We start from the raw sequence: 25892 nt of genomic DNA on the forward strand, positions 1-25892 counted from the left end.
AAAAAAAAATTAACAATAACCCCTGCGGTGCATCGCCTGTCACTGTTGTGAAATACATATATACAGGTCATTGTGCGGAGTCTGGCAGAGGAACAATGCGACGATTTATAGCAAATGATTGTGAAAACCTCTTAGAATAATTTGCCTCTTCCTGAAACGGTACCGCTGAAAAATAACAGCTCTAATGACAAAAAATGAGACCTAAATAAGCTCTCAGTATAAATCTCTCAATGGGGCACATGTATCATAGTTTCAGGTAGCCAAGTTGTCTAATTTTAGCGACTTTTGCCGTTTTTGCGCCATTTTTGCGACTTTTAACTCAGTTCTTTTCTAAGTACGCCTTGGTCTGCACCTTGTGCAGTGTGCCTCATGTATCTTAGTTTTCCAGATGTTCCGTGTGACTTTTTGCCGTTTCTGCGGCATTTTTGCTCCAATTTTTGTGCAATTCTGCAACTGGTCCAGGGCAGGTGCAAAGAAATTTTTTTTTTCATGGACCCGATTTTAACATGTGAATTGGAATTATTTCACATGCTTTAGCTGTTTTACATATTACGCAGTAACCTCTTTTGTCAAAATTTTTAATTTTTTTTTAATTGGTTACTTCTAAGGGTGAGGTCACATGTAGCAGTTTAATTGCATTTATAATGCATTTTGAAACTAATTACAACAGCTTAGGAGGTGATTTGCCTTATTTCATTAATGTTAACATTTGCATTTACAAAACATTGTTAATAGAGATGAGCGAACATACTCGTCCGAGCTTGATGCTCGTTCGAGCATTAGCGTACTCGAAACTGCTCGTTGCTCGGACGAATACTTCGCCCGCTCGAGAAAATGGCAGCTCCCGCCGTTTTGCTTTTTGGCGGCCAGAAACAGAGCCAATCACAAGCCAGGAGACTCTGCACTCCACCCAGCATGACGTGGTACCCTTACACGTCGATAGCAGTGGTTGGCTGGCCAGATCAGGTGACCCTGGGATAGACTAGCGGCTGCCCGCGCTGCTCGGATCATTCTGTGTCTGGATGCCGCTAGGGAGAGAGCTGCTGCTGGTCAGGGACAGCGTTAGGGTGCTAGTAGATTACTGTTAGGCAGGAGTGAGTCTACAAGAACCCAACAGCCCTTCTTAGGGCTACAATAACGTTATACTTTTTTTTTTTGTTTGCTTGTGGCTGGGCTTGCTGGCACTAGTAGTGCAGCTAGTACCATATTGTGAGGAATTTGCAGGGAGACTTGCTACGCACATATCCACCTCAAACACCAAAGTGGGAAAATTTATTAGGGGTTTGATTTCAATTAGGCACAGTCTGCCAGTTTCTTTTTATTTTACGTTTATTTTTTCATAACTCAGCGTCATCTCATCCGTGTGCTTTCATACTTGGCTAGAAAATAGCCAAAGGAGAATATAAACGGCTTACTTACGCCTACAATAGCGTTATATATATTTTATTTCTGGTTGATCTGCTGCTGGCTGTCCTTGCTGCAGTGCATATACTAGCAAATTGTGAGGAATTTGGAGTGAGACTTGCGACCGCTGTGTTTAGCGCTTAGTGACGCACATATCCATCGCAAAGACCGAAGTGGGAAAATTTATTAGGGGTTTGATTTCATTTGGGCACAGTCTGCCATTTCCTTTTTATTTTACGTTTATTTTTTCATAACTCAGCGTCATCTCATCAGTGTGCTTTCATACTTGGCTAGAAAATAGCCATAGGAGAATCCAAACGGCTTACTTAGGCCTACAATAGCGTTATATATTTTATTTCTGGTTGATCTGCTGGTGGCTGGCCTTGCTGTAGTGCATCTACTACCATATTGTGAGGAATTTGCAGTGAGACTTGCGACCGTTGTGTTTAGCGCTTAGTGACGCACATATCCATCGCAAAGACCGAAGTGGGGCAATTTATTAGGGGTTGGATTTCAATTAGGCACAGTCTGCCATTTACTTTTTATTTTACGTTTATTTTTTGATAACTCAGCGTCATCTCATCTGGCATAGCAGTGTGCTTTCATACTTGGCTAGAAAGCCATAGCAATAGGATAGCATCGTTTGGTTTTAAAAACTAAAAAACACAAAAAAAAACCAAAAAAAAAAAAACACAAAAAAAAGTAAAAAAAAAAATTAAAGTTATAACTTTCATTTTCAAAATGTTTAACCCGAGGGCTAGGGGTAGAGGACGAGGGCGGGGACGTGGGCGTCCAACTCCTGCAGGGGTCAGAGGCCGTGGTCCTGGGCGGGGTGAGACACCACCTGCTGATGAGGGAGCAGGGGAACGCCGCAGAGCTACACTCCCTAGGTTCATGTCTGAAGTTACTGGGACTCGTGGTAGAGCACTGTTGAGGCCAGAACAGTGCGAACAGGTGATGTCGTGGATTGCCGACAATGCTTCGAGCAATTTGTCCACCAGTCAGTCTTCCACGCAGTCCACCCATGTCACCGAAATCGGCACTCCTCCAGCTCCTGCACCTCAGCCTCCTCCCCCCCAGTCTGCCCCCTCCCAGCAAAATTTGGCATTTGAACCGGCATACTCTGAGGAACTGTTTTCTGGACCCTTCCCACAGTCACAAACCACTTGTCCGGTTGCTGCTGAGCAATTTTCCGATGCCCAGGTTTTCCACCAGTCGCAGTCTGTGGGTGATGATGACCTTCTTGACGTAGTGGAAGAAGTGTGTAAAGAGGTGTCCGACGATGAGGTGACACGGTTGTCAGACAGTGGTGAAGTTGTTGTCAGGGCAGGAAGTCCGAGGGGGGAGCAGACTGAGGGATCGGAGGATGATGAGGTGACAGACCTAAGCTGGGTTGAGAGGCCGGGTGAACACAGTGCTTCTGAGACGGAGGAGAGTCCTATAGCAGAACAGGTTGGAAGAGGCAGTGGTGGGGCCAGACGGAGAGGCAGGGCCAGAGCAGGTGCATCAGCGCCAAATGTGTCACGTAGTGAAGCTCCCGTGGCGAGGGCTCCCACGGCGAGGGCTAGATTTTCAGAAGTCTGGAGGTTCTTTAAGGAAACACTGGATGACCGACGGACTGTGGTGTGCAACCTTTGCCAAACCAGGATCAGCAGGGGTTCCACCACTACTAGCTTAACTACCACCAGTATGCGCAGGCATATGAATGCTAAACACCCGAATCAGTGGCACCAAGCCCGTTCACCTCCGGCCGTGCACACCACTGCTCCTTCCCCTGTGTCAGCTGATAGTCAGCCCCCTGCCCAGGACCCTGGCACAAAAACCCCATCGTCGCCTCCACGATCCTCCACAGCATCCACCAGCGTTCAGCTCTCCATACCCCAGACGCTGGAGAGGAAAAGAAAATATAGTGCAACCCACCCGCACGCCCAAGCCCTTAATGTCCACATCTCCAGATTGCTTAGCCTGGAGATGCTGCCCTATAGGCTAGTAGAGACAGAGGCCTTTCGCAACCTCATGGCGGCCGCCGCCCCTCGGTATTCGGTCCCCAGCCGCCACTACTTTTCCCGATGTGCCGTCCCAGCCCTGCACCAGCACGTGTCAGACAACATCATCCGTGCCCTGACCAACGCCGTTTCTGACAAGGTCCACCTGACCACGGACACGTGGACGAGTGCTGCCGGGCAGGGCCACTATATATCGCTGACGGCACATTGGGTTAACTTGGTGGAGGCTGGGACCGAGTCTGACCCTGGGGCTGGTCATATACTGCCGACGCCGAGGATTGCGGGGCCTACCTCGGTCCAGGTCTCAAAGGCCTACTATGCCTCCTCCTCCTCCCACCCCTCCTCCACCTCCTCCTCCGAACGACCATCCGTGGGCATGGCGCCATCAGTCGCTAGCTCTAGGCACAGCAGCAGTGCCGTCGCTAAGCGACAGCAGGCGGTGCTCAAACTGCTGAGCCTAGGCGATAAAAGGCACACCGCCCAAGAACTATTACAGGGCATCACGGTGCAGACTGATCTGTGGCTGGCACCGCTGAACCTAAAGCCAGGCATGGTTGTGTGTGACAACGGCCGTAACCTGGTGGCGGCTCTGCAACTCGGCAGACTGACACATGTGCCATGCCTGGCCCATGTGTTAAATCTGATAGTTCAGCCTTTCCTCAAGACATACCCCAATCTGTCAGATTTGCTCACGAAGGTGCGCCGCATCTGTGCGCATTTCAGGAAGTCCAGCACAGATGCTGCCACTCTCAGGGCAGCGCAGCGCCGCCTCCAACTGCCCGCTCACCGACTGTTGTGCGACGTGCCCACGAGGTGGAATTCAACATTAACCATGTTATCCAGAGTTTACCAGCAACCTTCTTTGGTTGAACTTGATGGACAAGTGTCTTTTTTCAACCGTAGAAACTAAGCAGCGCAGAGCGATTGTAGACTGCCAGATGTCAACTTCCACCAGAACTGGTAGTCAGGTCAGTCAGCTTCCTCAAGTCTACAATGAGGAGTGGACGTGGATGTCTGATATCTGTCAGGTGCTGAGTAACTTTGAGGAGTCAACACAGATGGTCAGTGGCGATGCCGCCATCATCAGCCTCACCATCCCGCTGCTTGGCCTGTTGAAAAACTCTCTGATCAGCATGAAGTCGGAAGCTTTGCGCTCGTCACAAGAGACAGGGGAAGAAGATTCCCTTGTTGATAGCCAAAGCACCCTCAGGTCTGTTTCTCAGCGCATATCGGAGGAGGTGGAGGAGGATGAGGAGGAAGAGGAGGAGAATGTTGGCGAGACACAAGAGGGGAGCATTGCTCAGACCTTCACTGTTCAGCGTGTATGGGCAGAAGAAGAGGAGTTGGAGGAGTTGGAGGAGGAGGAAATGGGCAGTCAGGCCAGTGAGGGGAGTGAATTCTTGCGCGTTGGGACTCTGGCGCATATGGCAGATTTCATGCTAGGCTGCCTATCCCGTGACCCTCGCGTTCAAAGAATTTATTCCAGCACCGATTACTGGGTATTCACTCTCCTGGACCCACGGTACAAGCAAAATCTTTCCACTCTCATCCCTGGAGAGGAAAGGAGTGTGAGAATGCATGAATACCAGCAGGCCCTGGTGCACAAGCTGAAACAGTATTTCCCTTCTGACAGCGCTAGTGGCAGAGTGCGTAGTTCTGCGGGACAAGTAGCGAGGGAGAGTAGGCGAGCAGGCAGCTTGTCCAGCACTGGCAAGGGTACGCTTTACAAGGCTTTTGCCAGCTTTATGTCACCCCAGCAAGACACTGTCACCTGTCCCCAGTCTCGGCAGAGTAGGGCTGATCTTTACAGAAAGATGGTGAGGGAGTACGTAGCTGACCATACCATCGTCCTAAATGATCACACAGCTCCCTACAACTACTGGGTTTCAAAGCTGGACATGTGGCACGAACTGGAGCTGTACGCCTTGGAGGTTCTTGCCTGCCCTGCCGCTAGCGTGTTGTCCGAGCGGGTTTTCAGTGCAGCTGGTGGCATCATCACCGATAAGCGTACACGCCTGTCGACTGACAGCGCTGACAGGCTGACGCTTATTAAGATGAATAAAGCCTGGATTTCTCATAATTTCCAATCTCCACCAGGTGAAGGAAGCTCAACCTGAATAATTTATGCACTCCTCCTCCTCCTCATTTTCCTCCTTCTCCTCCTCTTTGTACACTAAAGCAGAGGAAACTGGCTATTTTTTGACAGGGCCCACTGGCTCTAGCTATAGTACTTTATGCATTTAATTTTTCTGGAGGGCCACCTACCCGGTCCTCTGTTTTAAACAATTTTTGGGAGTGCCACATACAGGCACTCAATCTATTCAATTTTTCTGGAGGGCCACCTACCTGCTCCTCTGGTTTGAAAACTTTTTTGGACTGCCACATACAGGCACTCAATCTATTTCATTTTTCTGGAGGGCCACCTACCTGCTCCTCTGGTTTGAAAACTTTTTTGGACTGCCACATACAGGCACTCAATCTATTTCATTTTTCTGGAGGGCCACCTACCTGCTCCTCTGGTTTGAAAACTATTTTGGACTGCCACTTACAGGCACTCAATCTATTTCATTTTTCTGGAGGGCCACCTACCTGCTCCTCTGGTTTGAAAACTTTTTTGGACTGCCACATACAGGCACTATCCAAATTAAATTGTCTCCATAGCAGCCTCCACACGTTGTCTCCATTGCTACCTCCAAAAGTCGTCCATATAGCTGCCTCCATACATCGTCCCCTTATAAAACGAGGTGTGTCAGGCACAAATTTGGGTTGTTTTCATGGATTCCACATCAAAGTTGTTAACTTTGTCGCCACCCTGCTGTGTTATCCACAAAATATACTGGCAAACTTTTATGATTAACCGATATTATTTCAGCGCTTCTTGCGCATCTGTTTACATTCCCCTCACCCGCCATATCCCAAACTTATAAGAACGCTACTACACTTGATCTTATACAAAAGGTTCTTAGAAGTGCTGTTTGGGGAGTAGCCTAGAGACAGGGGCTTGGATTGGCGATAGCTCGCCTGGCAGCGGAGCGCCAGCTCCATCCCAAGATCCAACTAACATAGTTTTAACTGCAGCACCATTAATCTACTACTAGTTCACTGCCTCCATACATGCTCCCCTTATCAAACGAGCTATGTCAGGCAGAATTTTCAGGTGTTTCACCACATACATAGTGGAACTCGGCCCATCTGTCGCCGCCATGCTGGAGACCTGCAGTTGCAATCATAGAAGCGCAATATGGATGCCCCATACTGTCGCTCTTAATCATGGAAGTCCTCTCCATGGCTGCCTCCAAAAGTCGTCCCCTTATCAAACAAGCTGTGTCAGGCTCATTTTTCGGGTGTTTCACCAGATACGTTATGGAACTTGGTCACTATGTCGCCACCATGCTGTGTTATCGACTAAATATACCGTCAACCTTTTGTTCACAGAGGAAATAATTTCAGCGCTTCTTGCTCACCTCCTTTGGTTCCTCTCTGCCACCCATTGGTTTGAAGCCTGAGTCCATTTAGGGTATGTCGCCATGAGACTCTCTAGCCTGCCACTGCTGCCGCTGCCTCTGCATGCCGTCCCCTATAGTGTCAGGGTCAATTATTGGATGTTTTAGATGCTATCTAGCTTCATTCTGTCACTCTGTCATGGCCATGCTGTTGCCCATAATTTTGGCATAATGGTGCGTTTAAGCAGCCTCAGAGGCATCCATGCATGCTGCCCCTGCTGTTTCCTGTCCATTTCCGTGGTGTTTCCATCCTTTTCTGAGGTTCCCAGGTGTTTGGCCAAGCTTCCCTGTGCAGAGCCTTGGTCCCCTGGAAAAATGCTCGAGTCTCCCATTGACTTCAATGGGGCTCGTTATTCGAGACGAGCACTCGAGCATCGGGAAAAGTTTGTCTCGAATGACGAGTACCCGAGCATTTTAGTGCTCGCTCATCTCTAATTGTTAACATTATGTTTACTTTGCGTGTTGTAAATTCAGATGTTAACAGTAATGTAATTCGGAAAATCCACTCTCCTCAGCTGTTGTAATAGGTTTCAAAATGCATTTAAAATGCAAATCCCAAATTAACAGTAGTATCCTCTCCTGTATATAACCCCCTCACAAGGCTTGTATCCTCTCCTGCATATAACCCCTCACATGGCTTGTATCCTCTCCTGTATATAACCCCTCACATGGCTTGTATCCTGTCCTGTATGTAACCCCTCACATGGCTTACATCCTGTCCTGTATATAACCCCCCCACATGGCTTGTGTCCTCTCCTGTATATAACCCCCTCACATGGCTTGTATCCTCTCCTGTATATAACCCCTCACATGGCTTGTGTCCTCTCCGGTATATAACCCCCTCACATGGCTTGTATCCTCTCCTGCATATAACCCCCTCCATGGTTTGTGTCCTTTCCTGTATATAACCCCTCACATGTCTTATGTCCTCTCCTGTATATAACCCCTCACATGGCTTGTATCCTCTGCTGTATATAACCTCTCACATGGCTTGTATCCTCACCTGTATATAACCCCTCACATGGCTTGTATCCTCTCCTGTATATAACCCCTCACATGGCTTGTATCCTCTCCTGTATATAACCCCCTTTCATGGCTTGTATCCTCTCCTGTATATAAGAACTCACATTGCTTGTATTCACTCCTGTATATAACCTCTCACATGGCTTGTATCCTCTCCTGTATATATCCCCTCACATGGCTTGTATCCTGTCCTGTATATATCCCCTCACATGGCTTGTATTCTTTCCTGTATATAACCCCTCACATGGCTTGTATCCAGTCCTGTATATAACCCATCACATGGCTTGTGCCCTCTCCTGTATATAATCCTTCACATGGCTTGTATCCTCTTCTGTATATAACCCCCTCACATGGCTTGTGTTCTCTCCTGTATATTACCCTCACATGGCTTATATCCTCTCCTATATATAACCCCCTCACATGGCTTGTGTCCTCCTCTGTACATAACCCCCTCATATGGCTTGTATCCTCTCCTGTTTATAACCCCTCACATGGCTTGTGTCCTCTCCTGTATATAACCAATCACATGGCTTGTATTCTCTCCTGTATATAACCTCCTCCGATGGCTTGTGTCCTTTCCTGTATATAACCCCTCAAATGGCTTGTGTCCTTTCCTGTATATAACCCCTCACATGGCTTGTGTCCTCTCCTGTATATAACCCCTCACATGGCATGTATCATCTCCTGTATATAACCCCTCACATGGCTTGTATCATCTCCTGTATATAACCCCTCACATGGCTTGTATCCTCTCCTGTATATATCAACTCAAATGGATTCTGTCCTCTCCTTTATATAACCACCTCACATGGCTTGTGTCCTCTAATGTATATAACTCACTCACATGACTTGTATCCTCTCCTATATATAACCCCCTCACGTGGCTTGTGTCCTCTCCTGTATATAACCCCCTCACGTGGCTTCTGCCCTCTCCTGTATATAACCCCACACATGGCTTTTATCCTCTCCTGTACATAACCCTCTCAAATGGCTTGTATCCTCTCCTGTATATAACCCCCTCACATGGCTTGTGTCCTCCTCTGTATATAACCCCCTCACATGGCTTGTGTCCTCTCCTGTATATAACCCCTCACATGGCTTGTATCCTCACCTGTATATAACCCCTCACATGGCTTGTGTCCTCTCCTGTATATAACCCCTCACATGGCTTGTGTCCTCTCCTGTATATAACCCCCTCACCTGGCTTGTATCCTCTCCTGTATATAACCCCCACATGGCTTGTGTTCTCTCCTGTATATAACCCATCACATGACTTGTATTCTCTCCTGTATATAACCTCCTCCGATGGCTTGTGTCCTTTCCTGTATATAACCCCTCACATGGCTTGTGTCCTTTCCTGTATATTACCCCTCACATGGCTTGTGTCCTCTCCTGTATATAACCCCTCACATGGCATGTATCATCTCCTGTCTACAACCCCTCACATGGCTTGTATCCTCTCCTGTATATAACCCCTCACATGGCTTTTATCCTCTCCTGTAAATAACCCCCTCACATGGCTTGTATTCTCTCCTATAAATAACCCCTCACATGGCTTGTATCCTCTCCTGTATATAACCCCTCACATGGCTTGTATCCTCTCCTGTATATAACCCCCTCACATGGCTTGTATCCTCTCCTGTTTATAACCCCTCACATGGCTTGTGTCGACTCCTGTATATAACCCCTCACATGGCTTGTTTCCTTTCCCGTATATAACCCCTCATATGGCTTGTGTCCTCTCCGGGATATAACCCCCTCACATGGCTTGTATCCTCTCCTGCATATAACCCCCTCACATGGCTAGTGTCCTTTCCTGTATATAACCCCTCACATGTCTTATATCCTCTCCTGTATATAACCCCTCACATGGCTTGTATCCTCATCTGTATATAACCCATCACATGGCTTGTATCCTCAACTGTATATAACCCCTTACATGGCTTGTTTCCTCTCCTGTATATATCCCACTCACATGGCTTGTGTCCTCTCCGGTATATAACCACTCACATGGCTTGTATCATCTCGTGTATATAACCCCCTCACATGGTTTGTATCCTCTCCTGTATATAACCCCTCACATGCTTTGTATCCTCTCCTGTATATAACCCCCTCACATGGCTTGTATCCTCTCCTGTAAATAACCTCTCACATGGCTTGTATCCTCTCCTGTATATAACCCCTCACATGTCTTATATCCTCTCCTGTATATAACCCCTCACATGGCTTGTATCCTCACCTGTATATAACCCATCACATGGCTTGTATCCTCAACTGTATATAACCACTTACATGGCTTGTTTCCTCTCCTGTATGTATCCCCCTCACATGGCTTGTGTCCTCTTTGGTATATAACCACTCACATGGCTTGTATCATCTCGTGTATATAACCCCCTCACATGGTTTGTATCCTCTCCTGTATATAACCCCTCACATGGCTTGTATCCTCTCCTGTATATAACCCCCTCACCTGGCTTGTATCCTCTCCTGTATATAACCCCCACATGGCTTGTGTCCTCTCCTGTATATAACCCATCACATGACTTGTATACTCTCCTGTATATAACCTCCTCCGATGGCTTGTGTCCTTTCCTGTATATAACCCCTCACATGTCTTGTGTCCTTTCCTGTGTATAACCCCTCACATGGCTTGTGTCCTCTCCTTTATATAACCCCTCACATGGCATGTATCATCTCCTGTGTATAACCCCTCACATGGCTTGTATCCTCTCCTGTATATAACCCCTCACATGACTTTTATCCTCTCCTGTATATAACCCCCTCACATGGCTTGTATTCTCTCCTATATATAACCCCTCACATGGCTTGTATCCTCTCCTGTATATAACCCCTCACATGGCTTGTATCCTCTCCTGTATATAACCCCTCACATAGCTTGTGTCGACTCCTGTATATAACCCCTCACATGGCTTGTTTCCTTTCCTGTATATAACCCCTCACATGGCTTGTGTCCTCTCCGGTATATAACCCCCTCACATGGCTTGTATCCTCTCCTGTATATATCCCCCTCACATGGCTTGTATCCTCTCCTGTATATAACCCCCTCACATAGCTTGTATCCTCTCTGGTATATAACCACTCAAATGGCTTGTATCATCTCGTGTATATAACACTCTCACATGGTTTGTATCCTCTCCTGTATATAACCCCTCACATGGCTTGTATCCTCTCCTGTATATAACCCCCTCACATGGCTTGTATCCTCACCTGTATATAACCCATCACATGGCTTGTATCCTCAACTGTATATAACCCCTTACATGGCTTGTTTCCTCTCCTGTATATACCCCCCTCACATGGCTAGTGTCCTCTCCGGTATATAACCACTCACATGGCTTGTATCATCTCGTGTATATAACCCCCTCACATGGTTTGTATCCTCTCCTGTATATAACCCCTCACATGTCTTATATCCTCTCCTGTATATAACCCCTCACATGGCTTGTATCTTCAACTGTATATAACCCATCACATGGCTTGTATCCTCAACTGTATATAACCCCTTACATGGCTTGTTTCCTCTCCTATATATAACCCCTCACATGGCTTGTATCCTCTCCTGTATATAACCCCTCACATGGCTTGTATCCTCTCCTGTATATAACCCCTCACATAGCTTGTGTCGACTCCTGTATATAACCCCTCACATGGCTTGTTTCCTTTCCTGTATATAACCCCTCACATGGCTTGTGTCCTCTCCGGTATATAACCCCCTCACATGGCTTGTATCCTCTCCTGTATATATCCCCCTCACATGGCTTGTATCCTCTCCTGTATATAACCCCCTCACATAGCTTGTATCCTCTCTGGTATATAACCACTCACATGGCTTGTATCATCTCGTGTATATAACACTCTCACATGGTTTGTATCCTCTCCTGTATATAACCCCTCACATGGCTTGTATCCTCTCCTGTATATAACCCCCTCACATGGCTTGTATCCTCACCTGTATATAACCCATCACATGGCTTGTATCCTCAACTGTATATAACCCCTTACATGGCTTGTTTCCTCTCCTGTATATACCCCCCTCACATGGCTAGTGTCCTCTCCGGTATATAACCACTCACATGGCTTGTATCATCTCGTGTATATAACCCCCTCACATGGTTTGTATCCTCTCCTGTATATAACCCCTCACATGGCTTGTATCCTCTCCTGTATATAACCCCCTCACATGGCTTGTATCCTCTCCTGTAAATAACCTCTCACATGGCTTGTATCCTCTCCTGTATATAACCCCTCACATGTCTTATATCCTCTCCTGTATATAACCCCTCACATGGCTTGTATCCTCACCTGTATATAACCCATCACATGGCTTGTATCCTCAACTGTATATAACCACTTACATGGCTTGTTTCCTCTCCTGTATGTATCCCCCTCACATGGCTTGTGTCCTCTTTGGTATATAACCACTCACATGGCTTGTATCATCTCGTGTATATAACCCCCTCACATGGTTTGTATCCTCTCCTGTATATAACCCCTCACATGGCTTGTATCCTCTCCTGTATATAACCCCCTCACCTGGCTTGTATCCTCTCCTGTATATAACCCCCACATGGCTTGTGTCCTCTCCTGTATATAACCCATCACATGACTTGTATACTCTCCTGTATATAACCTCCTCCGATGGCTTGTGTCCTTTCCTGTATATAACCCCTCACATGTCTTGTGTCCTTTCCTGTGTATAACCCCTCACATGGCTTGTGTCCTCTCCTTTATATAACCCCTCACATGGCATGTATCATCTCCTGTGTATAACCCCTCACATGGCTTGTATCCTCTCCTGTATATAACCCCTCACATGACTTTTATCCTCTCCTGTATATAACCCCCTCACATGGCTTGTATTCTCTCCTATATATAACCCCTCACATGGCTTGTATCCTCTCCTGTATATAACCCCTCACATGGCTTGTATCCTCTCCTGTATATAACCCCTCACATAGCTTGTGTCGACTCCTGTATATAACCCCTCACATGGCTTGTTTCCTTTCCTGTATATAACCCCTCACATGGCTTGTGTCCTCTCCGGTATATAACCCCCTCACATGGCTTGTATCCTCTCCTGTATATATCCCCCTCACATGGCTTGTATCCTCTCCTGTATATAACCCCCTCACATAGCTTGTATCCTCTCTGGTATATAACCACTCAAATGGCTTGTATCATCTCGTGTATATAACACTCTCACATGGTTTGTATCCTCTCCTGTATATAACCCCTCACATGGCTTGTATCCTCTCCTGTATATAACCCCCTCACATGGCTTGTATCCTCACCTGTATATAACCCATCACATGGCTTGTATCCTCAACTGTATATAACCCCTTACATGGCTTGTTTCCTCTCCTGTATATACCCCCCTCACATGGCTAGTGTCCTCTCCGGTATATAACCACTCACATGGCTTGTATCATCTCGTGTATATAACCCCCTCACATGGTTTGTATCCTCTCCTGTATATAACCCCTCACATGTCTTATATCCTCTCCTGTATATAACCCCTCACATGGCTTGTATCTTCAACTGTATATAACCCATCACATGGCTTGTATCCTCAACTGTATATAACCCCTTACATGGCTTGTTTCCTCTCCTATATATAACCCCTCACATGGCTTGTATCCTCTCCTGTATATAACCCCTCACATGGCTTGTATCCTCTCCTGTATATAACCCCTCACATAGCTTGTGTCGACTCCTGTATATAACCCCTCACATGGCTTGTTTCCTTTCCTGTATATAACCCCTCACATGGCTTGTGTCCTCTCCGGTATATAACCCCCTCACATGGCTTGTATCCTCTCCTGTATATATCCCCCTCACATGGCTTGTATCCTCTCCTGTATATAACCCCCTCACATAGCTTGTATCCTCTCTGGTATATAACCACTCACATGGCTTGTATCATCTCGTGTATATAACACTCTCACATGGTTTGTATCCTCTCCTGTATATAACCCCTCACATGGCTTGTATCCTCTCCTGTATATAACCCCCTCACATGGCTTGTATCCTCACCTGTATATAACCCATCACATGGCTTGTATCCTCAACTGTATATAACCCCTTACATGGCTTGTTTCCTCTCCTGTATATACCCCCCTCACATGGCTAGTGTCCTCTCCGGTATATAACCACTCACATGGCTTGTATCATCTCGTGTATATAACCCCCTCACATGGTTTGTATCCTCTCCTGTATATAACCCCTCACATGGCTTGTATCCTCTCCTGTATATAACCCCCTCACATGGCTTGTATCCTCTCCTGTAAATAACCTCTCACATGGCTTGTATCCTCTCCTGTATATAACCCCCTCACATGGCTTGTATCCTCTCCTGTATATAACCCATCACATGACTTGTATCCTCTCCTGTATATAACCTCCTCCGATGGCTTGTGTCCTTTCCTGTATATAACCCCTCACATGTCTTGTGTCCTTTCCTGTATATCACCCCTCACATGGCTTGTGTCCTCTCCTTTATATAACCCCTCACATGGCATGTATCATCTCCTGTGTATAACTCCTCACATGGCTTGTATCCTCTTCTGTATATAACCCCTCACATGACTTTTATCCTCTCCTGTATATAACCCCCTCACATGGCTTGTATTCTCTCCTATACATAACCCCTCACATGGCTTGTATCCTCTCCTGTATATAACCCCTCACATGGCTTGTATCCTCTCCTGTATATAACCCCCTCACATGGCTTGGATCCTCTCCTGTATATAACCCCTCACATGGCTTGTGTCGACTCCTTTATATAACCCCTCACATGGCTTGTTTCCTTTCCTGTATATAACTCCTCATATGGCTTGTGTTCTCTCCGGTATATAACCCCCTCACATGGCTTGTATCCTCTCCTGTATATATCCCCCTCACATGGCTTGTGTCCTCTCCGGTATATAACCACTCACATGGCTTGTATCATCTCGTGTATATAACCCCCTCACATGGTTTGTATCCTCTCCTGTATATAACCCCTCACATGGCTTGTATCCTCTCCTGTATATAACCCCCTCACATGGCTTGTATCCTCACCTGTATATAACCCATCACATGGCTTGTATCCTCAACTGTATATAACCCCTTACATGGCTTGTTTCCTCTCCTGTATATATCCCCCTCACATGGCTAGTGTCCTCTCCGGTATATAACCACTCACATGGCTTGTATCATCTCGTGTATATAACCCCCTCACATGGTTTGTATCCTCTCCTGTATATAACCCCTCACATGGCTTGTATCCTCTCCTGTATATAACCCCCTTACATGGCTTGTATCCTCTCCTGTAAATAACCTCTCACATGGCTTGTATCCTCTCCTGTATATAACCCCCTCACATGGCTTGTATCCTCTCCTGTATCTAACCCCTCACATGGCTTGTATCCTCAACTGTATATAACCGCTCACATGGCTTGTTTCCTCTCCTGTATAACCCCCTCACATGGCTTGTATCCTCTCCTGCATATAACCCCCTCACTTGGCTAGTGTCCTTTCCTGTAATAAACCCCTCACATGTCTTATATCCTCTCCTGTATATAACCCCTCACATGGCTTGTATCTTCAACTGTATATAACCCATCACATGGCTTGTATCCTCAACTGTATATAACCCCTGACATGGCTTGTTTCCTCTCCTGTATATAACCCCCTCACATGGCTTGTTTCCTCTCCTGTATATAACCCCCTCACATGGTTTGTATCCTCTCCTGTATATAACCCCTCACATGGCTTGTATCCTCTCCTGTATATAACCCCCTCACATGGCTTGTATCCTCTCCTGTATATAACCTCTCACATGGCTTGTATCCTCTCCTGTATATAACCCCTCCCATGGCTTGTGTCCTCTCTGGTATATAACCACTCACATGGCTTGTATCCTCTCCTGTATATAACCCCCTCACATGGCTTGTATCCTCACCTGTATATAACCCATCACATGGCTTGTGTCCTCAACTGTATATAACCCCTTACATGGCTTGTTTCCTCTCCTGTATATATCCCCCTCACATGGCTAGTGTCCTCTCCGGTATATAACCACTCACATGGCTTGTATCATCTCGTGTATATAACCCCCTCACATGGTTTGTATCCTCTTCTGTATATAACCCCTCACATGGCTTGTATCCTCTCCTGTATATAACCCCCTTACATGGCTTGTATCCTCTCCTGTAAATAACCTCTCACATGGCTTGTATCCTCTCCTGTATATAACCCCCTCACATGGCTTGTATCCTCTCCTGTATCTAACCCCTCACATGGCTTGTATCCTCAACTGTATATAACCGCTCACATGGCTTGTTTCCTCTCCGGTGTATAACCCCCTCGCATGGCTTGTATCCTCTCCTGCATATAACCCCCTCACTTGGCTAGTGTCCTTTCCTGTAATAAACCCCTCACATGTCTTATATCCTCTCCTGTATATAACCCCTCACATGGCTTGTATCCTCACCTGTATATAACCCATCACATGGCTTGTATCCTCAACTGTATATAACCCCTTACATGGCTTGTTTCCTCTCCTGTATATAACCCCCTCACATGGCTTGTTTCCTCTCCTGTATATAACCCCCTCACATGGTTTGTATCCTCTCCTGTATATAACCCCTCAAATGGCTAGTATCCTCTCCTGTATATAACCCCCTCACATGGCTTGTATCCTCTCCTGTATATAACCTCTCACATGGCTTGTATCCTCTCCTGTATATAACCCCTCACATGGCTTGTATCCTCTCCTGTATATAACCCCCTCACGTGGCTTTTGTCCTCTCCTGTATATAACCCCTCATATGGCTTGTTTGCTCTCCTGTATATAACCCCTCACATGGCTTGTATCCTCTCCTGTATATAACCCCTAACATGGCTTGTATCCTCTCCTTTATATAACCCCCTCACATGGCTTGTATCCTCTCCCTCTCCTGTATATAACCCCCTCACATGTCTTGTGTTCTCTCCTGTATATAACCCCTCACGTGGCTTGTGTCCATGTGGATATGAGACATTTGCAACAAAAATTCTCAAACAGAAGCCAAAATTTATGCCTGCCAGCATAGGAAAAACTGAAAATGTATCACAAGTGAAAAGACAGGATCATACATAAGGTACAAAAACTAGCCTCCAAATGTCTCTCAAATGCACCTCAGAGAGACCAAACTATGATACATGTGCCCCAATATCTCTGCAAAAAAGCGAATGAGATTTTTTCGTGAAGATCATCGAGGAAGGTCATGCGATCTCTTACTGCCGATTGCTCAAGGACAGTTAGAGATCACATGACCCTCCATCTGTGGCCATTTTATGGTCAGGAATCTCTGGATGATGAGGTAAAAGACAGGAGGCTTAACTTTACATATCAAGAAAGCGGAGCAGAACTATTACTAGATGTAAATTACCTAATATCCCCCCCCCCCACTTACACCCATTACAAAAAACATGAGGTAGAGAGACCAACCCCCATAAGTGCTTTGCTCTTGGCAGTTGTTCTCCTTAATAACTAAAGTTAAGAATCTTCTTAATTTGTTGCATTGTAGCAGTGGAAGTGTTTTCTTTCTCTGCTTATATTTTGAGCTGCTTCAGTCCTGGTATCACATAATAATTATAATTTATAACATTCTTGTAATTATTATTAGTGTAAACCTAAAGAATTGAATGTTAATGACACATTTCATTGTTGCATCATTTTTATTGATTTTACTGCATTAGGTTACAAGTTCATCAGAGAATTAAAGATCATTGATTTCAGTTCCAAGTGAAAGTAAATTAAGATTTAAATTAATATATAAATTGATACAGAGATATTTGTCACCCCCTCCCCAAATTCCTGATTGTGATGTTGATTTTAGTTGATAACATTTTTTCTGATTTCTTGGTTTCTACCAGGCATTAGATTTCTTGGTAAAGTTGTAGTTTGGTCGTCAAATCACCAAATCTGCGAAAGAGAGACAAGGATTTCGTTATTTCATGATTTTTGTTATTTCATATAAAGAAATTACAGAGCGGAGAGATTTTATCTGCAAACTAAAGTAATTTGTGTAAAGTTTCATTTTCTAGATAAATATGAGATATATGTAATGTCAGAGTCCAGCGATCACCTAACCCAATACTAAGTGAGGGAGTCTCCTTTTGGAGACGTAGCGCATTGGGTGTCCCACATCTCCTGTACCTCCACCATCCTGAATTGATGCTGTGATTCCTTCTTTTTTGTGACCGAATTTACCGCTGCCTTATTTGTAACATATAATAGGGATTTTCAATTCATTATTGTTGTTTTTGTTACTATCTTTCTGCCAGGTCTTATTATTAACCTAGTATCTGATGCTTTACCCATTGGCTTGTCAGGACATTTTATATCTCAGCGGTTCTTTTTACAGCGTGAATATGTTTACAGTACTATAATCACCTTGGGATGGCGAGGGTCACATTTGACCTTAATAGGAGGTGTTTTGTTGCTCTGTATACCCATTCGAAGCAACTTGTGTGCGTTTTAATTGTTTTTATTATGGTCCGTGTGGTGTGTGTTTTTTTGTATCTCTTTAAATAAACTTTCTTATTCTTTGTTTGCCATATAACACATTGGGGGTCATTTACTAGGGGCCCGATTTGCGGTTTCCCGACGTGTTACCCGAATATTTCCGATTTGCGCCGATTTCCCCTGTATTACCCCGGGATTTTGGCGCACGCGATCGGATTGTGGCGCAACGGCGCTGGCATGCACGCAACGGAAATCGGGGGCCGTGGACAAACGAAAACCCGATGGATTTGGAAAAACCCCCGCATTTAAAAAAAAAAAAAAACTGTCGTGGAGCTTGCACTTACCTTCACTCAGCCCGGGTCGGTGAACTCCAGCGCCTTACTATGCTTTTCAGCGCAGCAGCGCCATCTGGTGGACGGCGGAGGAACTACCTTAGTGAATCCCGTCCGGACCCGAATCCAGCGCAGAGAACCAATCATAGCTCCCCTTTAAAATATTCATGAGCACTGGTAAAATGAAAGCTGAGCTGTGATTGGTTGCCATGGCCAAATATTCTGACTTTCAGACAGCTTGATAAATCTGCCCCATAGTGTTTTCTCCTGTGTTTTGTACTCATTTTTGTGTTTTGGCATTACGTAGATACCCTTTATTGGTTGTGCAGGGTTCATTTTTTTGTCTTTGCACTAACACAACACTTCACGTATCCTTCCAGGTCTCCCAGGTCTGACTGTATGGTCCGGTGTTCTTTGTAGACTCCCTGCAATTCTACAGTTTGGCCCAGATATCCTCCCAAATTCCAGGTTCATTTAGGACGCCTCCCCCTGACAAATGGTTCATGCTATTTTTGCAACATTTGCTTGAACAGCCGTTTCCTGGCCTCTGTGTATTTACCATCACTAATCTAGAATCTATTTTTAGATAGTGATTAATGAAATAGTGACTTAGTGAATATACAAATTTTTGTTTTGGGATTAACTATGAAACCAGATGAAAAAATCCCCCTTGGAAAAAAGCTTGCAAAATAGCTGAAGCCAAGACAGTTGCAATGTGACTTCAACCGGTCTACAAATATTTAATAAGAAACATAACTTAGAGGGGGATGCATGTCAGTAGGGACCCCCTCCAACAAACTAAATATAGAACTTTTTAGATGTCTTTACACATGTTCCAATGATGCCTCTATACAAGGGCTACCATTCTTGTAAGAAATGCTTTTACTAATTCCGCTGTTCCAGTCAAGGAGGCGGACAGCTACAGTGTACAGTCGTGGAGGTGGGGAGCTGCAGTGTACAGTCATGGAGGCGGCCAGCTGCAGTATACAGTCATGAAGGTAGGAAGCTGCAGTGTATGGTCATGGAGGCAGACAGCTGCATTGTACAGTCATGGAGGTGGGGAGCTGCAGTGTACAGTCATGGAGGCGGACAGCTGCAGTATACAGTCATGGAGGTAGGAAGCTGCAGTGTACGGTCTAGGAGGCAGAAAGCTGCAGTGTACAGTCATGGAGGTGGGGAGCTGCAGGGTACAGTCATGGAGGTGGGCAGCTGCAGTGTACAGTCATGGAGGCAGGGAGCTGCAGTGTACAGTCATGGAGGCGGGAAACGGCAGTGTACAGTCATGGAGGCAGGAAGCTGCAGTGTACAGTCATGGAGGCAGGGAGCTGCAGTGTACAGTCATGGAGGCGGGAAACGGCAGTGTACAGTCATGGAGGCGGGCAGCTGCAGTATACAGTCATGAAGGTGGGCAGTTGCGGTGTACAGTCATGGAGGCGGGAAGCTGCACTGTACAGTCCTGGTGGCGGGCAGCTGCAGTGTACAGTCATGGAGGCGGGGAGCTGCAGTGTACAGTCATGGTGACGGGCAGCTGCAATGTACAGTCATGCTACCCTCCTCACTGGTGCTGAAATTCCTGAGGGTGGGGGAGCAGTGAGTGAGAGACAGTGGATCTATTTTTCGGCTCTGCTATATAAGAAACCATTCCCGATCTGACTGATTCGGACTGGGGGAGTGTGATTTGACATTTAAATTGTGTCAAAGCCAAGCACTTACATACACCGGGAAGAAGAAGGTGAACTCCGTTGGACCTGAGCGGGGAAACGACACATGTAGGATATCGGGGGCACGATCTTAGTGAATCATGGCACAGTGCATTCTCGTAGGACAACGCACCTCGGGGAACGCACAGGGATGGGTAAGTAAATGTGCCCCAATGTCTTTAATCCCATGTATAGATGCATCAGTGGTACATGTGTAAAGACATCTAACAGGTACTGTGAGTGCTTTTTGTGCGGCTCCCTGGTGACTGTTTCTCTTTAAATTTGTTGACAAATATAGAAAGATAGATAATAGGAAATAAATGTAGATTTACTCACAAAAATCACAATAATCAGTTTTCAGTCTTTGCTGTTATCTCTTACTAATTACCTATAAAAATATAATGCAAACAGTAAATCCATTAGGTCGTCTTGTGTATCTCATAATAACCTAACTTTCTGCTTCACATTTTCATCCCCGGGGACTGACGAAGCAGAAGTAACATACAAGGAAGTTTCTGTAGGTTTGTTCATAAGTTGAATTTGTACATAAGTCAGAACTAGTATATTTTAACTTTTATATATAATTTAACCCCTTAATGACCGCCCCATCGGCTTTTTACGGCGGTCATTAAGGGTACTTCTTCTGACGCAACGCCTTTCTACGGCGGCACGTCAGAAGAAGATTTTGGGACACCGGGTCTCGCTGGTGCCGGTGTCGGGCTGTGATCTTACAGCCCAGACCCGGCACTAACACCCGGGATCGGAAAAACGTGTGTAAGCGTGTCCTGCGTGGATCGGACCTCCCCGGTGTGCTTACCGGGGGATCCGATCCCTCCTGCCGCAGCCCCAGGTTCCGACGAGTGACCCAGGGCTTCCAGCTACTCTACAAGTGTATTGCAATGTAAAGGCTTGAATAAGTGATCGGATGATCGTTTGTTCAAGCCAAGAAGTAGAAAATGTAAAAAAGTAAAAAAAAAAAAGATGAAATAATTTTATTATATAATTAAATAAATAAATAAATAAATAAAATAAAAGTCCCATAATCTCCCCGGTTACACATAAAATGCAAATAAAGTATATAAAACACAAAAACACTTACATATTTGGTATCACCGCGTCCGTATCAATCTGTACAATAAATCTAAACCAATCTTGAACCCGCTCGGTGAACGACGTAAAAAAAAACTCGAAAAACTTCCCGTAATATACAATTTTTTATCAAACACCATCACAAAAAATGTTCTAAAAAGTGATAAAAAAAAGTTACGTTCCCTAATATGATACGACTGAAAAGAAAAACTCTTTTCACAAAAAATAAGCCCTCAACGAGGTCTGACAACATAAAAATACAGAAGTTATGGCCCTAAAAAGTTGTTAATAGTAAATACAATGCAATATTTTCCTATATTGGTTTTGCTCAGGAAAATTAAGCAATTTTTAAGCAAAGATAAGAAAAACTATATAAATGAGGTATCACTGTAATCGTAGTGAACTAGAGAATAAAGATAAAATATTATTTTTATGTTACAGTGAGCGGGGGGGGGGGGGAAATGCTAAAAATCCAAAATAAAAATTGATGATTTTGTTTGTGTCCCCCTTGAAAGAGTTAATAAAATCTCATGAATAAGCTAAAGACTCCCAAAATTATTTATCTATACATTGTATCTCATCCTGTAAAAAATAAAAAGGTATAGGATGTACAATGTGACAATACAAATCTGCTGTGAATGGCGCCTCCATTCATTCTATGCCCGGCCGTGCGCCCGTACAGCAGTTACCACCACATATGTGGTATCAGTACACTCGGGAGGAATTGGGCATCAAACTTTGCAGTTTGTTTCATCATTTAATTTATTCTGAAACTGTCAGTTTGGCCTAAATGAATGTATTTTCCAAAAAAAAATTCCATAGTTTCTAAATAGCAGGTCCATATTATTTTAACCCATGTGAAACACTTAAAGGGTTAATGGACTTAATAGAAGTTGTTTTACATATGTTGAGGGGTGAACTCTTATAGTGGGGTAATTTATGTGGTTTTACTATTATTTAGGCCTCTCAAAGTCACTTGGAAGCTGAGTTGTCCCTCAAAATATGAGTTTTGGCAATTTTCATGAAAATGAGAAAAATCGCACCAAAAGTTCTGCGCCTCATAACATCCTAGAAAAGTGAGAGGATGCATAAAATATCATCCCAACATAAAGCAGACATTGCGGAAATGTTAATTATCAAGCTTTTTGGGTAGTTTTACTTCCTGTCTGGAAAGCAGAACATTTCAAACTTGGAAAATGAAGAATTTTTACAAACTTTTGCCAAATTTTCACTTTTTTTCAGAACGAATCGCAAAACTTATCACTTAAATTTTATAACTAACATGAAGTACAATGTATCTCGAGAAAACATTCTCAAAATCACCCGGATATGTTAAAGTGTTCAGAAGTTCAGAAGTTATAACCAATTATCGTGAGACATGTCAGATTTGAAAAATCGAGTCTGGTCATTGAGCTGAAAAATAGTGTCGGTGATAAGGGGTTAAGTAGTATAATTGTAACTCCACATAAAAATGTTTATTTTCCCTGTGAACATCCAATATTCAAATTTTTGGGATGTCAAGGGAAAAAAGATAAACAATGAATCTTCACTACAGATGCCTTACAGCTGATCATTGCAGCCGGGGACTAAAAATTTGCATCCCGAGACTTCACCAGAGGTCACATGTGGCAGAGGGTTCCATTTGTAAGTAGGAGTCGTCTGGTGTCCTTTAGTCAGGGACCTCCTGTATATAACAATAATCACTAACACTAAACATCCTAAATTTTCTGCCCTCCTTCCCACAAAGACACTTTGAGATTGTCACAGAAAGATTTGTTTCACTGTTTGTATTTTTTGTGTTCTGGCTTATTCCCTGAACCATTTTCTGGCAAATTTGTCACATGTCCTTTATTAGAATTGTAATGGCCCTGCCAATGCAGTCATTATGAACTATTGTGTTCCTTTTAGACTGCAAATGTCCGCAGAGACTGATCTCATCTGTCCGCCATCTACTGTCTATAACTGGTAATGCAGCTAAATATTATCTGTGAAGAGAGGGTTTAATTGTTGACCAATGGTGTCCAGGTTCAAGATTCTAAATCTGGGCTGTGAACTTACTTTACCAGACTGTATCCAACCAGCTACCTTGGACCTTGGCAGATAAGACCTCTACCGTTTCAGCATTTAAGTTTTGGAATAAAGAGACTGGAAAAATGGAAGATATATGATCCCTTTTTTTCAGAAGTTTCTATAGAACACAATGGGGCAAATTTACTTACCTGGTCCTGTCGCGATCCCTGTTTCGTACGGTCCGACGAGGATGAAGTCAGGCACGATTCATGAAGATCGTGCACCCGAGTTCCTGCATCCACCGCTTCCCCGCCGAGGTCCGCCGGAGTTCACCTTCTTCTTCCCGTTGCATGAAAGTGCGTGTCTTGTGACACAATTCTAAATGTTAAATCTTACACGTTGTCCGTATCCGTCGGGTTGTCCGACGGCCACGACCCGATTTCTGTCGCATGCAAGCTGGCGCCGATGTGCCAAAATCCGATCGCATGCAACACAATTCCCGGCGCAATGCAGCGCAAAACGGAAATCGTCGGGAAACTTTGTAAATGAGCCCCATTGTGGCAGATTTATAGATTTATCGAAACAGTCCAAAAATTTGATGGAAAGTGTTAGACTGGACCATGTATTTAACTGCTTGAAACCTCAGGAAGATAACGCTCATCCTACTGAGCAGCCGCTGCCGCATTAAGATGAGCATTCTCGCCCTGATGATCCGGTGTGTCAGCCCATCTACCTATTAACTGTGATTCAGTGGCAGTTTCATCTAATCTTTAGTAGGATCGCCCTAAATTTTTATCATTTTTAATTGCCCTAATATACAAATTTACTAAGCTGCGCTCACTTATCCATGGTGATCTGGGTTTGGCGCATGCGCATCCAGTCACACATTGATTTGGATGCTGGGGGGCCCTAGTCGTGTGAAGAGTCCAAGGCCCATGGAACACTTATTCCACCACTGCTGACTAGGTGCATCTGTAGCACCTCCGAGTAGTCTAGTGCACTTCATATAATTTAATTCTGTGTGCCATATATTAGGTGTACACTGTCAGAAAATGTACACTTTGTTGGGGACATACAACATGCCGACCTCTGAGATGATGGCCTCTGTTCCCTCTCCTCCCCCTCATCTTCCGCTGAACTGGAAAAGCCTATGAGAAGGTACCCTAGGATTTCTGTGGGCGAAGTGCCTGGGGCTTCTACTGACCCCATATGGGTGGCCCCAGATAATTTGCCCCTCAGGTTTCAAGACTGTATAGATTACCCTGGAACACAGTTTGACACAACAGGGTTTAGATCCGTGAACTTTTCTAGATTTTTCTTTGATTACGAGCTGATAAATTTAATCATATTCCAGACTAATCTCTATGCTGCTCAGCATATTGCCCAAACCCCACTTCTTTTTATGCACAACCTAACAGGGGGCCCCTTGTCACCGCAGCAGAAATGGAAAAATATTGGGGTATAATACTTCTTATGGGACTAATAAAGGAGCCAACAATCAGGGACTATTGGACCCCAGACATATTGTACCACACCCCAATTTTCCGCATGGCTAAGAGTAGGATGCACTTTGAAGCCATCCATAAATTTTTGCTTTATGCCAACGACACACAGGGCCCACCCAGAGATGACCCCAGTTATGATCGGTGATTTAAAGGAGTTGGACACTTTACATCATGTTTTATGTAATGTGTGTGAGGGTGGGGGGAGCAGGATATTAGGTTATTTACCAATATACATCTAGTAATAGTTCTGCTCTGCTTTCCTGATATGTAACGTGAAGTCTCCTGTATTTTACCCCATCAGCCAGAGATTCCTGTCCATAAAATGACCGCAGATAGAGGGTCATGTGATCTCTAACTAGGAATTGTTCATGGACATAGACGCTTCGTACGCTGGCTTTATAGGCACCAAAGACGTATAGTAACTGCAGGGAGCTTTTGTACCTCCTCAGTGCCTAGAAAGCCGGAGAATGAAGCGACGCATGCGCAGTGGCAGTGAGGTACGGCAAGCCGCCTAGCTGCTCACTGCGCATGTCAGAATCACAATGCTCACCTGGGAAGCTCGAGGTTTGCTTTTGCAGCGAGCCCATGGGTGGGAGGAGGAATAGAGGGAGGATGTGGGAGGGGTTTGGGGTGAATACTAATGAGTGGGGGGACAAGCGGAGCAAAGATTCAAACAAGCAGGTGCCCATTGCAATATGAGAGGCACAGCCCCCGGGAGTATGATGCGCGAGCTCACAGGGAATCAGGTGCATTTTATAATCAGATATTACTAAAACTAAGTAACTTAGAGATGATGTAAAAACACGT

The 25892-nt window shown here is 44.9% G+C and overlaps 1 long non-coding RNA gene across 2 annotated transcripts in view; it reads right to left on the bottom strand.

Annotated features, from left to right (window-relative positions):
- Positions 1-17767: 17767 nt before the first annotated feature.
- Positions 17768-25892, bottom strand: part of LOC140065590 (uncharacterized) — a 30333-nt gene continuing 22208 nt past the window's right edge. For both annotated transcript variants that reach the window (XR_011847969.1, XR_011847968.1), the window contains 2 exons: positions 20818-20869; positions 17768-17906 (listed from right to left, as the gene is read on the bottom strand). This is a non-coding gene — a long non-coding RNA (uncharacterized lncRNA). The remainder of the gene's footprint in view (positions 17907-20817; positions 20870-25892) is intronic.

Source organism: Engystomops pustulosus, chromosome 6 (assembly GCF_040894005.1).
Source record: "Engystomops pustulosus chromosome 6, aEngPut4.maternal, whole genome shotgun sequence".
Lineage (NCBI taxonomy): Eukaryota > Metazoa > Chordata > Amphibia > Anura > Leptodactylidae > Engystomops > Engystomops pustulosus.